At 37.8% G+C, this 14365-nt stretch overlaps 1 protein-coding gene across 5 annotated transcripts in view; it reads left to right on the top strand.

Annotated features, from left to right (window-relative positions):
* Nucleotides 1-1668: 1668 nt before the first annotated feature.
* CUX1 (cut like homeobox 1) overlaps nt 1669-14365 on the top strand; it is a 228015-nt gene continuing 215318 nt past the window's right edge. For all 5 annotated transcript variants that reach the window (XM_026861726.1, XM_026861725.1, XM_026861723.1 and 2 more), the window contains exon 1: nt 1669-1776. The gene's annotated coding sequence lies outside the window, so the exon portion shown is untranslated. The remainder of the gene's footprint in view (nt 1777-14365) is intronic.

Genomic DNA, 14365 nt, shown 5'->3' with positions numbered 1-14365 from the left:
TTTACCCGTACAAACATGTAACTAAGAACTTGTAATTAGGCTTTTTCACAGAGTATCTAGGAAAAAAATTCAGTAGCTAAATTACCTGTCTGCTAGTCCTGTATGTTCTTTTTTAAGCCTGTAGAACAGAGGTTTTAACAGGTGTCCTGTAGGTACCTGCTGTCTGTTGCTATTTCTAACACGTCTGCAAAAATAGGAAGAGACAAATCTTTTGTTTTCCCATTTATTTCCCCATACTGGGTGCCCAGTTCCACTGGGAAGTATATATGCACAGTAAAGTTTCTATGCTAACCATCTAGTAGTAACCAAATCGGCTTTATTTTCACTGTGGTTTTTGTGTATGGTGGTATCAAGCGATGACCTGGTACATGACTTGACTGACTACTGGGGATCTGGAATTAGACCCGACAGGAGGTCCCAGGCTTGTTTTTTTGGGTCTGGTCCATTACAGGTGGTTGAGTTACAAACAAATGCCAGTGGTGTGGCAGGATTTCTATCAACTATTGGGGGTTTTGTGTGCAGATTGGAGGCATGTTAGCAGAGTGATGTAATAAAGACAGCTGCAAAGGAGACCTGCTTTATGTCTTGCTCTAGCATGCTCTCACTTTTCATTAACTTCTTTCTCATAGCCAGGTTTTTCTCCTTTCAAATTAGTAAGGGGGAAAAACAGTGCCAAATTCTTGGTTATATTATAACTACAGGTGACTCGGGGAGTGATGTACGCAGCTGAGTGGAGGGTTTAGCCTTTTTATCCTCATGTTTCATGGAAATACCACACAAAAGGAATAAATTGAGGCAGAACATTGAGTGCTGTTGGCTTATGTGCTGATAAGTCACCCATTCAGTCTATTGTGGTGACATTTGGAAGCACAGCACTGAGTAAAGAAACTGGGATGGGGATAAGGCACTTGGATGTAGCTTGGCAACAGTCTGTAGGCTGAGCTTGTACTTCAGCCAGTAGAAGCTGTTGGAAGATAATGTGGCGTTCATCAGGTGATTAAAAAAAGATATGTTTTGGGGAGGAAAGGGAGGTACCGTCTAGTAATTTTAGAGAAATGGATTCTAATAGTAGGAAATTATATTTTGTATTCAAGTAAGGAAAGACTTAAATGGAAAAAGAGCACTGCAGTGGCAGTATTACATACACTATGTCATTTGAAATAAAGGGTGGCTGAAGCATAACCAGTCTAGGCTGAAGTATAAGGTTAACCAGTATTTGCGTTAGTCATAATTTTTTTTTTCATAGAATAACTCAAAAAGGGTAAATCCAGTATCTCTAAAAGGCAGGTAGGTGAAAATAAACCTGTCTTGTACACGTCCAAGATCTGTAATCTTCAGTGGATTTGGGAAATTATGAGGAGGTGTGTATTGCATGCTGCTGTGCTGTGTAATGTTGTGGAAAAGCCATGAACGCTTTTAAGAAAAATGGTGATTTTTATTGCAAGAAGGTATCAGAAAGGTTGTAGAACCTCATTTGATGTTATTCAGGAGGTCAGACTTCTGGAAGCTTGGTGCTTTGTTCTGTACTGCTCTGTTGTCCAGCTGTCTTGATATTCCAAATGACATGATGTATGTATGAGCTTTTTTAAAAGTTACTCCTGTGAGAAACAGACCTCTGACTATAGTTCCTTTTTTTTTTTCTTGTTGTTTTGTTTTTCTTGACAGAGAGAGCTCGATGCCACAGCAACAATATTGGCTAACCGGCAAGATGAAAGTGAGCAGTCTAGGAAAAAACTTATTGAGCAAAGTCGCGAGTTCAAGAAAAACACTCCAGAGGTAAGGAGAAAAGCTGTTCTGTTCTGTTGAATTTCTTACAGTAGTATATGATACTAGGCCTATGTAAGTACGGATTTTTTTAAAGCTTTGTTTCCATTATTTTCTTGTATGTATTGCTGAGTCCACCATCTTGTCTAAGACTGAGTTCTCATCAAGCAGCTTTTGCATTCCCTAAATAACAAAATATGAATCGATATTTTTAGAGGAAGTATGAACATTAACCTTCAAACAAGCTTGCTCTAAATTTTGTAATAATGTAAAACCTGGAGAATTGCAAAAAAAATTCTTCCTCACTAATCCAAACTCTCTTAGCACTTGGATGTAGAAGGTGACATTTTGCTGCCTAAATAAATCTATATCAAGGGCATAACTTCAAAGATGCTCATTTTTCTATCAAAAATGAAATTAACTTTTGCTGTTGATTTCACTGGAAATGCAACAAGGTCAGTGCTGAGCTCCTTAGAAAACTCTGCTTGGAGGATGTTCGTCGCACACAGCAGGTGGTGTGTAAAAGGTGTCAGGACCGATGGTAGGCAAACCTCAGAAAGGTGATTATTGCGTGTAGGAAGCTGGGAGTATTTAAACTCGGCCGTGCTCGTGTTAACATGTGTACCATGTGTGTCTGTGTACACGTATGCATAGTTATATCAAAAATACGTATAAACTCATTAACTAATGAATGCGTAGCAATGTGTAGGGCTTGTTTGTTTGTTTGTTTGTTTTGTGTTTGGTTGGGTTTTTTTCCCCCCAGTGATTGCCAGCAATCTGTTCATCCAGGAATGTTCTAGGGTTTCAAAGCCCGTTCCAGATAACTGATACGCAAGTATTGGTTCTTTCCAAGTATCTTCCTGGGCGAGAGGAAGCAGGCAACTTTTCTAACCTTTATTGCTGCTTCTCAAGTAGCAGATGCTTCTTTGCTTCATGTTGGTACAGAGGGAGAGATGCTGGAGGATCTGAACCAGGGAGGAGAAGGAGTGACTTATGGGGAAGGGGGACCGCTTAACTGACACCCTGAGGAGGCTTTGTGGGGCAGAAATCAGTTCCATTTGAAGAAGAGAAAATTTTGGAACTGCAGCTTTTATGGAATAGAACTTTTAAAAAGGAGCAAAAGAATATGGAGAGTGAATGTAGTAGCTCTGAGAGGGTGAGGAATGAGTTGATTCCCTTTGCCGGGGAGAACAAGCCATTGGGAAGAAGAGGGGGAAGGAGAGAAATGAAAGCATTCTCAGCCTTCTCTGCTGTGATGCTCTTTCTGCAGCTTTGTTTCTGAACAGCAGCACAATCTCTAACTCCTACTTTCTCTGACAGAACTAAAAAATGTAAATGGGATCAAAGATTTAGAAGAAATAATTGCCAGCTGTAACAGACTTGATATGCAGTTGTTGCTCGCAGAGGCATGGAGGAGGTAGCTCAGATGTAGAAGGTCTGAGAGGGCCACCCCCTCCTGTCCAAGGTGCTTGGTGTGGTAGATGTGGCTGTGTAAGAGGCAAAAAACTGAGTGAGGCAGGGTCCAACTGTCTTTGCTGGAAAACTTCTCTTTACACAGAAATTTAAGCTTGTTTGGTTTGTGTTCACCTTCAGCTGTTTTCTGCACTCCCCAGAAAGAAGGGAAGTCTATGAATACTTCTCAAAGCTTAGACAGTTTTGGAAGACAGTTGAAAATTAGAGGGCAGGATTATTAACTACTTGACCTCATTTTTTTCCAAAACTGCAACTTGTCTGTAAAACCTACCCAATATGGTGAAAACAGCCTTGAGGTAGATAGGAAACTTGAGCCACGGACATTTCCAAACTGATACATTTATGTTACTAAAATATCAAACATGTTCATTTTAATAACATAAAAGAGTTCTGTAGTAGAAAACAGCTTGCATGCAGGACCATTCTTCAGATAAAGAAATAATCTAGTGTACAGTTTAATTTAAATTTCCCCGATGAAGTAACAACTTTCTTGGTATAAAAAAACCCCCAAATCACAAAGGTGGAATTGTTAAATGTAACAATTTGGTTTAGAATCTTATTTTACATTTTGTTTTTCATTCTGCATGCATCCCTCTCAGGGCAGTAGTGGTTTAGCCTGTTTCAGCATCTCTTTTCCTCTGCTGTAGCCAGTCTCCCCATAAATCAGGAGACAAGTGTCGATTGCCTTGACTTTCCGATCCATTGCTGTCTGGGATGTCCTCTAGACTTTCCATAAGGTCTGCTTGAAAGCAGTTTCTGGTGTAGCAGAAAAGGATTCGAAAAATTGCTAATGAACGTGAGGATACTTCTGTTTACTTTAAAAAATGTGACAGATCTGTTTGGCTCGTTTCTGCCTTCCTTGCAAATTATCAAATTGCTGCAAAAGAAATATAATATTTTTGTGTTTATAGGAATGACTCTAGGGCTTTTAATATTTAAAAATGTTAAAATACTATTTCTGACTTGGCATGCTGGGAGAAGACTCTAGGAAGAAGTGTCTCATGTTTGGGAACCTTATGAGAACAGAGAATTCAGTGGTAGTTCTTACATGCAGAAACTGTTAGGAAAGGTTCTTAATTTCAGCTATTGCAAAAATACTTTTTACCTCCTCACGCCATTTAAGAGGTCATATCAGACCTGCTGCTTATAGATGTTTAAGGGTATTTTCAGTCTCAATTTGTTTCATCTTGAGCAGCTACTGTGGAAGGCTGAGACTGGTCAGGAGATTACTTGAAACATCAATTTTACATGACTGTTACTTGGAAGGCATCTCAAAATATATCATGAGAATTGCCACCCTGCACCAGATGATTATTTTCTTATAGTGATAATTCCTGAATTATTGTGACTAACTGTGGTACTTCTGGGGTATTATGACCTCTCTGAAATTCTTGGTCTAATTCATCGTGTTCTCATATGCTGATTCTGATGTGAACAAGCAAATGTTTAATGACCATCTTTGAGAATTTTTGGTTTTTAGTCTCTAAATAATTTTAGTTGTGCAGGTTAATAATTTTTGGCACAAAGTGAGGATGATTCCTAATGTTGATAACTTTGCCTTCATTCCTACCAAGATTCCTAGTTGAGTAACTGCTTTTTGCTTACCTGTTTCTGTTTCAAACATAGAAAAGCTTGTGTAATACTTGCAGTGGTGCATAATTCTAAGCTAGTCAACAACAATAGTGAAAAATACCAGAAAACAAGTAACTGCATAAACCTATGCTTTGTAAATAAGTAATATGTAATTGTTAAAGACTCATGAAGAGGGAAGACAGTAATACTTAAGCCTGTTTAACCTATAACTCTCCATTGCTTTCCTTTATTATTCAGCCATGTAAACTAGATAATGCTGAGCTCGATTGGTTATTACCAGGCTCACCTGAAATATGGGTCATTAAACTGAGCACAGGACAAATGATCAGCTTGAGAGGCCTGGGCCAGCTGCTCTCAGGAAGTAAAATAAGAGAAGTAAAATAAAATAAGTTTTCTAATGTGAGAGCATGAGCTCTAAAAAATCAGGCAAATGTGAGGTGCCTGCATAAAGCATGTATTTGGATATAGGAGCTTATCCTGTGAGCTTGATACTTTGGTCACTGTTTTTTTTCCTGGTGATGATTCCTCACTGTTGTTGCCTTTTACTGTTTCTAGGTTGCACATGTGCTCTGTTGGTGAGATTTAGAAAGTTAAGGTTACCTTTGAATGCTCTAATGGACATCTGTATTTTGTAAAGCAGATTAAAGATTGGATCAGCAGAGTTACGGAAGAATGTGGGAGAACCTTTAAACATAGACAGCCTAAGTATGTTCTCAAATAAAAAAAATGGAATATTGGAAGGTGCCAGAAAACAAAACAGATGAGCATATGAATAGCGTATCTTATCACTGACTGGCCATGGCAGCCTGCTGACTCCGAGCACTTTTATAAATAAACACAAGTTGTGCAGCGTGACAGTGACGTTGCCGCTGAGGACCACGCACCGCTGCGTGTGCTCCTGTGGGCTCCTGCTCCCGTGGCAGCGGGAGCCGGTGCAGCCGCTGCCCAACTATTTACACTGTAGGTATCATTTTGCATGCTCAGTTTTGTTCTGCTTCGGTTGATCTCTAGCGATGTTTACCTGCCTACATAAAACCTGGCTTTCACTGTTGCCCTTGTTACATGAACTATCACCATCGTCCCCGTCTTGCTCAGTTACGTTCCTGCAGTGCCAGTGCCACAAAAGAGAAAGATAGATGAGCTGCAGAATTTATTGTTATAAAGGTAACAGTTTTATTCATGATACTGCATATTAGGGTGATGCATATTTTAAATTTTTACAAAAATAACATTATAATTGCAAGTCATAATTAACTGGAGGAAATGAACAGTTATTATGCAAGGGCTCAATTTTTTTTTTTTTTTAAATTTAAAAATCTTAAAATCATAGTCTCCAGTGCTTTTGTATCATTCTATTGGATTATCCAGTCTCTACAGCAAAAAATCAAATTAAGCTTAAAAAATAAGAATATTAATTCTGCTGGCTGAATTAGCTCTTGAAATGAGAGGAATGTCTTCCTAATTGTTGGTAGTGAACTGTCCTTGATTCCTAACAACTCTGCACAGTCAACTTTGATCTAACATTTGAAACAAAGTGAAAATAATAACACGCCTAGAAAAAGTACTGAAAAATATACAGTTTTTTTGAAAATAGTTGATGCTCTCAGTGTGTGTACATAGGGGTGAATATTGATTTGCTGCCATCTAGAGCTGGGTTGTTCTACTTTCTTCTCTTTTTTCTTTTTTCTTGTTTTTTTCTTTTATAATTTTTAAATTTACTTTCCCTGTGTGCCTGAGAGTGTATGGATGTTCCTTCCTCCCCTTCATCAGCATTTTTCCAGGAACATTAAGGGCTCCTGTTAATCTTGGGGCCTGAGTATGGAAGAACAGACAGGACATTTTTATGTAAAAATTTGCTAACATAATATGACTAAATGCAGTTAATACAATTTATAAATATTAAATGTCTGAGTACATGGTATAAAATAAAAAAATGCTACCTTTCTATTTATTTCCTACTTATTACTTAAAAATTTTTTCTAGAAAAAGGAGGAAGAAAAATGCTGCTTAAGTTCTCTCTTTCTCTTTTCCCATGGCTTTGAAAAGGAGAATTTACGAGATTTTTGTTAAGAAGAAATGAATTTGCAGTGAAGCAATTTGTTAGAAAATAATATTTTCTATTAATTTATGAGTCAAATGCAAGTATCAATATTTAATTATATTTAAAAGTTCTGTATTTTAAAAATCATTTATTTAAAACATTAGTAGAATGTTAAATACATAGACTACTGTCCTTCTTGAGTTAAAACATCACCATTCCCTTCTATAAAAATCAAAATTACAAGAACAGAGAAGTATGATTTACCTTGCAAGTTTGCAACTGAGATGAATACCTCTTCTTCAGGATAATGATATTTAGGTGCCAAGTCCTCCCTTTCAGTATTTTTATGGAATATTACCATTTTCTGAAGAGGTTCTGTTTGCAAGGTAAATGATGTTTATGATAATTTGTACTATATGGGCTTGTTATTTCAAAAGCTAAATGCAGAAGTATATTATTATTATATTATTATTATTATTATTAGACTTTTTTCAGAAAAATAATATAGCTTCATGTCTTAAAATGTAATCTAAAAAATAGTCTTGTGGAGTCAGTTAGGTTAAATCAGATCTAACCTTATCCTGGAGGTCCCTTATTCATGAGTTCTCAATAATTTTGCTGTCATAATTTAATACATATTTGACTTCAGCATATTCTAATTGTTAATAGGAAAAACATCAGTGTTTCTAACATGCTTTTCTATATTACGATCACTTACTGCCTTTTCACTTCCTTGAAAGTGAGGGAACAATAAAAGAATTGTAATTCACAGTTGTATTTTTCTAGGATTCTCTAAAACTGACCTCCATTTTTTTGCACGTTGACCATTCTCACCACTGTTAATTTTTTATTTCTTTTTTCTTTTTTTTTTTAAATTGTCTTTATCACCCACAAAAAGCGAAGCCAGAATCTCTGGCAGATGGCATCTCCCCTGCTATTTGCTGTGCACACATTACTTAATGTTCACAGTGATTCTTGCTGTAGCTCAGTGCGTTGAGGAACAGCAAATCCAAGCCAGGAACGAACCTTTTTAACATGTGAGCCTTTATCTGGTGTACCTGCCTAATTTTTCTGTGTTGCAATATAGCTGTGAATCTGCCCCCCTAAACACTGGGTCAGTTTGTTGATTGAACTGGCATCCTTGGTTCAGTAAAACTTCCGTTATGGTTTGTTTTCCAAAAGCAAGCAATTTTGCTTTTCTCAGCAGGGAAAAGGTGGCAGCAAAGGTTGTAGGTGGGCAACAGGCTGTTGGGTTGCAGAATCTGTAGAATTTATTTTGAGATAGCAGGACTTGAGAAGATCCTTTTACAAAATGAGGCCGTGTTTTGGGGATCATTAGTATGTAGGATTCCACAGGTAACTGTGTAGCTGTACAGCAGCATTTGTAGGTGTCTGGAATTTAGGAAAATAATTTCCTTGACCTGCAGAAGTAATGATTTTGCATTACTAGGGAGAGAAGTTTCATTTGAAGCATTTTTCTGAAACCATACTATCTAGGACCTTTTGAGTTACTGTCTCTCTCTGTTTTCTTTAAAAATGTCCTTAAATCAAATTTCTACATGTTTACCTGAAAAGGTTTTTTTGTAAAGCTGAAGATATATGGGTGATTACTTTATTCAAGAGTTACAAAAATATTCAAGAGGGAGACACATCTGATTCGACTGATGAACACGTTAGAGTAGTTGAAGAAATTAATTACTCTGAAGTCACTTGCTTGTAGTAATTTAGATTTATTTCATTTAAGCATTTTTCTGGTTAAACATGCTTGACAGCTGAAGAATGCATTTTTCTTCCAGCAACATCAGTTGCAGGTATTAGATTTCAGTCATGTCAAGGGTGCTGTATTTTCCATGCAAAATAGAATAGGGGATATTTTTGGTATTACTGTGGTATACAAAGGGACATACTTGTAAGCAAATATTTAGAGATTAATCTCTCTTGTTAACATTAGATGCTACTATGAATTTCTCCTGTCACTAAGAATGAAACAATGCAAAGCAAATAGTTTGTTTTTCTCAAGTTGTACTTGCCTTTGCTTGAACTTTCCAGCGTTGACCCATTTGGAAGCTGGCCAGAGTGAATGGCTGGGGCAGGGGAAGGGTTGGGGAGTGGAGTGGAGGTGTAAAAGAGGAGAGCATTTTCAAGGTCAGAACTTGAAAGAAAAGATTTGATCTTACAGGACATTTGTCATCCTTCCTCCTTAAGAATGGTTGTAGTTTAAATAAGTGTGCATTAAGACTAATAACACGATCTACTGGATGCGTCATTGACTATTTTTTTAAGGGAAAATACTTTCATTTATTTAGTTGAAATAGCTGAGATTTTTCTCACTGTGGTACCAACAATTAACCACCCATTCTTACCTTCTGTGATATGTTATTTATAAAGGGATATGTAAAACAGTCAATTTCTATATAGATCACAGAAAGATGAGACTGGGTACTCTCAAAGCAGATCTGAAGTTCAGTTCCTATATTTGTTTTGAGCAATTTGAACAATAACTTATTTTCAAGATTCAACTTATAAGAATAACAAGTAAACATGATACCTGCTCTTCCTTCCTACGTGTATTTGCCAAGAAGAAATAATTAAACATCTTCAATTGGTACTTTCCCTTTTAACTTTGTGAACAAATATGCTGTAAACCTACTTCAGTTCATCCACTGGACCACCTCAAAGTCATTCAGGTGTAATTAAAGGAACAACTTTTTCGTTTCCTGTTTTTTCAGAAATGGAAAAAAACAACCTGGTAAATGCATTTCTTTTTTCAAGCCTAAAAAGCACTAATTCTTTCAAAGCTTTAAAGCACCGTTTGTGTTGAGGAAGTAAGAAGAGATCCAAAGCTAAAGCAAGCTAGTTTTTATAATTAAGAAAATACATATATTTCTACACATAATTACGAATTGTAACAAAAGCTCAGTATTAAAATAGGTCCACTGAATCCCTGGAATTGTGCTTGCCAACTAAAACACCTACTATGAATTTAGTAATGGGTTATGCAAACATAAATTACAAGGCCAGACATTTTAAAAGGAAAAAAAGTTGATTTATTGTCACATTGGAGACACGGCAGGATAGAAGCACAATTTCATTTTTCCATATATTCATCAACACTGCAGATGTGTTAATGCAAAAAGAATTCTAAAATAAAAATGACTCTTAACTTCAACTGCTTTAATTCTCATATGTCATTTAATTTACTTAAAAACTGTTTCCAGGATGCTCGCCTCTTTTTTGTTGTTTGTTTTTTGTTTTAAGCAAGCAAAACATACTAAAAATTTCTGGAAGAAAAGAGGTTTTAAGAGTATTTTACAAACATTTATCCCCCTAAAAATTTACCTCAAGACTTCATCCAAAATTAACCATGAAAGAGCAGTCCTGCAGAAAGTTAGGGTATTTAGTGTTTAACAGGAAAGCTTATAACTGTAATCTGTAACCTAGTCATTTTGTTTGTGAACATTTTCACCCAGGAGATTTATCGTTTCTGCTTTTGTTTCAAGCAGATCCAACTTTTCACTTCAATATAAAAAGTAAAGTTGTGATGCATCCCTGGTGCTATTTATAATTTTTGAGGATTCTTTTATTTTATAGTCAAGTTGTAAATATTTAGGCCAGCATCAAGACAGTATGCAAATAAAAGAAGTTTTATTAATAACCATTATCTGGACCCTGGTAATAAATATGTATGACTCACATAGGAATAAACCCACCCAATAAATATAAAAGCCATACAAAACCATTAACAATTTTTAATGGACTTGCAGATGGAATAATTTAATGCAACTGTAGTTACTCAGGTTCCAACTCCTGTAACTGTTTCTCATCTGCTTGAAAGCTTTCATCTGAAATACATTGCTACCATTCATGATCCACCTTGTCTCTGTTTAAAACCATAAAACTGTGGTTTCACAATTTTTGAAGCACTAATGCTTATTTATGGCTATATTTCTGCATTTTTAAAGTATGGAGGTCGTTATTTATCTGTGGAACATCCGCTGACTTTTTTTTAGAAAGAAAGTTTTTATCAGAAGCTGCAGCATTAGACCAGTGTTCAGCGGTAAAGATAGGGATGACCAGTCCGTTGAGTTGGAAATGAGCTTTTTGCATGTGCTTTGCTGATCTTAGATACTTACTGTAACACAGGAGTTACACTTGGTTAGTTTGTACAGCAAATTTTACAGATCTGTGTATTGGGGGAATTTTTCATCAATTATTACTCTTAAAGTTTAAATCTGTTAAGGGCTAGCATTGAGCCCGTGCCCGTCTGCCTAAAAACGCCTTTGTATGTTTTCTTGTGGTTCTCTGAAATCAAGGAAGCAATGAAAAATATCACCTGCTTCAGTTCATAAACAAGAGTAATGATTGCTGTTTGTTGAACTGGCTAATATCGATACAGCATCAGTGCATCTTGTAAAGTCTTCTGCTGTGGTTTTCTGAATGTTTTATTTCCTACTGGGTAAATAACTGTGCTTTAAAGTATTACAAAGTGTATGTCAGGCTCCTCAGTTAGTTTGTCTAACCATGGTGGGGGGTGGGTGGGTGCATCAGGGACCTTTTACTGGGGAGGAAGTCACAAGAAGAAATTCTTGTGTATAGGCTGAATCCTGATAAATGAGCTGTTCTGTGAGAAAAGGGACTTGTAAACATTCTGGAGTTTTGAAAGCTCATTTTAAACTTAAGCTTTCATTTAGTGCGAGATAGTGCTGGGGGTGCCTTTTACAAACGCCTGAATGTGTTAAGACTTCGCAGTCCTGTTTGTCAGAAGTGATTTGAGCACTGAAGGGCTGAACTCTTAGGCACTTTCAGTGCACTTCAGGGCATGTCTACACCTGCAGTGTAGCTTTGCTAAGTCTGCCAGCATGACCATGGGTTTCAAATGCGGCTTCGTGTGTTCCCTGGCCGCTGCCCTTGGCTGTCAGAAGCGTGCGGCTTCCTTTCAAGCTGGCTGGCTGAGCACGGCTTCGAGGACCGTGCTCTGAAATGCCAGACCTCGGAAGGTTCAATCAGACAAATTAACCTCTTGCTGATTATCCCCTTTTCTCCCCCCTTTGCTCTGATGAGTGGCTGAAGAACTGGAGCAGGCGAATGAGAATCACTAGGTTTGCGGTAGCGACACGAAGCTAGAGGTGGGCTTGGGGCTGTAACCACCTGCACCGCCTTGGCAGGAGCCAGGCTATTCCCCTGCATCACAGCCGTGCCCTCCCAATACCTGATCCACTTGACTCTCTGGAAACACCATCCATTGCTCCCTGTGCAAGCTTTGCAGAGCTTTCCTGGGCTGGGCAGCCCTCAGCGGGAGGAACTCGGATCAGATTTGCACATCCCTTTGGCACTCTGTTGCAATCTGATCTTGCTTTCTAGCAAAAATCAACTGAGCAGTTGGTTCTTGTGAGTGGACAAAGGTCTTGATGACAGGCAGTGTGTGTGGGCAGTTCTTGTGCTGCTTCTATGAGAAGGGAAGGAAGAGAAACGCAAAATGCAGTTCTATCTTAAAAGGAAGAATTAGCACCACCAGTAAAAGTTAATTCTGTTTGGGCATGATTTCTTTCCTTGCTGTTCTGCTCCTCTTGTCACGCTGTGCCCTCTGGGGGGACATTTCACAGTACAGAGCAGGGCCCATCACGAGCCTGACTGCAGACCTGACAGGACGGGATGCTGATGAGATCAGGAATATCAATCCTGAAACTCGGCTTAAAATCAAGGGTTGAATGTGGACAACAGCACACTGCAGCTATACAGTCTCCCTGAGTGTGGTGTACCTTTAAACCACTCCATCTTTCTGCAAAAAACATGTAGTACTGCCTACTATGGTGCACTTGGTTCATCCATGCAGTTAAAATAAGGACAGCAATAAAGGAATGAAGTGTTGCTTTGTTAGGAAAGGGAAGATGTTCTTAGTCCACAAAAGAAAAAATAAAAAATCAGGTAACTGGTTGAAGTAGTTCTTCAATTAAAGTTTGATAGAGCAATAAGCCTGTTTAAAATGTACTTTCAGTTACAGGAAAAAGCATATATTAAGCTCACCTGTTGAGAGGATTATCTCTGCTAAACACACTTATTTTATATGAGACCAAAATAGATCCTTAAAAAAATTAATACTGAAATAGGTTTACAGCTGATAGATTTCCTTCAGACCTGTTTTGTGGTATGCTCATCTGCTTTTTCAGGAATTTTAAGCATTGAAGGAATGAAGTCAAAGCTGCTGCTTGTCTTTGAAATGGATGCCTCTTTGATAAGCCTCTGATCTCTGTACCCGGAGTTGTAGCAGCAGATTCAAACACTGATTGTAAAATTGGGAGACTAAAATGTAGCCATGACAGCTTCAAACACTCTGTCTCTCTGTCAGATTCAATGCACAGGACATTGCCAGGAGTTAAAACGATGCAAAATTAAAGTAGCCTACTAAATTTACCTGCCATGGAGAATCCACAAAAGAGCTGCCACTTCTAATCCTCAAATTCGTTTCAAATTATTATTTTTTCAAATTGGACTCCCTGATCTCTTCAGCTCAAGCTGTTGTACAGATTTGAAAAGCTGTCTCTTCTTGTCAGATCACTGGTTTAATAATAATAATATCTTAGGTTTATATAGTCCTTTTCATCCTGCAGCTTCCTAAAGTGCTTTACAAGCTTTATATATACAAAATCGTGCAACTACCTCTTGGGTGGCTGGTGCTAGTCAGCCAGAGAAGTGGCTGGCAGCTTGTTACCCTCGCCTTCCTTGTTCACTTAAAAGCATCAGGGAAAAGTAGATGATGTGGAGATGATCCTGGTTCATCCCAAGGGGATGGTGCCTTCATCTCCTGTGACTGGGAGCTAGAATCAGTACGGGGATGTTCTGTCCAACCCAGAACTGGGCACACCGTGAAGAAAAACCATCACTGTGGTCTTGTAACCCCTCTGCTAGTTTTGTTTTGTGATTATTTTTTTTTTTTATTTTAGTGTCCTCATAGTCGGAAAAATAACTTAGTCTCTGAAATTTGGGAGAGCAAGAGGAGTAAATTTGCATGACTCCTTTCAAAAACATACATGTGAAAATGCAGGTACCTTGAATATAAAGCAGTTACTTAAAAAAAAACCCAACCAAACAAACCCAAACCTCTACCTGAATATTCTCACTCATCTGTATTTGGTGGAGACTTGGATGGACAGCTAGTTCTAACCTGTCAATCAGTGTGTTGCAGTAGGTTTTTTTTTTTAACCTCCAGAAGCTGAGGATGACCATATGGAATAGATTTTTGTCAAATTAGTTCTAATTCTTGAGGTCATAATTTCTGGGAGAAGAGAGATGTACACTGCTCATTAGAGGAAGAGGCACAAATGAGTTGAGCCACTCTTCATTGGTTTCTGAAGGAAAAATAACACAAGAACACATTGACGGAGGTTTAGACACCATTAATATCATGAGACCAGTTTTCTGTAGTGATTGATTGAGCTTATTTTTTTTCTTCTTAGCATGTTATGTTACATTTTTGATTGACTTCAAACTTGCCCT

The sequence above is a fragment of the Athene cunicularia genome, assembly GCF_003259725.1.
Source record: "Athene cunicularia isolate RWA chromosome 19 unlocalized genomic scaffold, athCun1 chr19_part1, whole genome shotgun sequence".
Lineage (NCBI taxonomy): Eukaryota > Metazoa > Chordata > Aves > Strigiformes > Strigidae > Athene > Athene cunicularia.
Note: the sequence above shows the minus strand (reverse complement) of the source record. Positions and strands in the feature narration are given on the sequence as shown.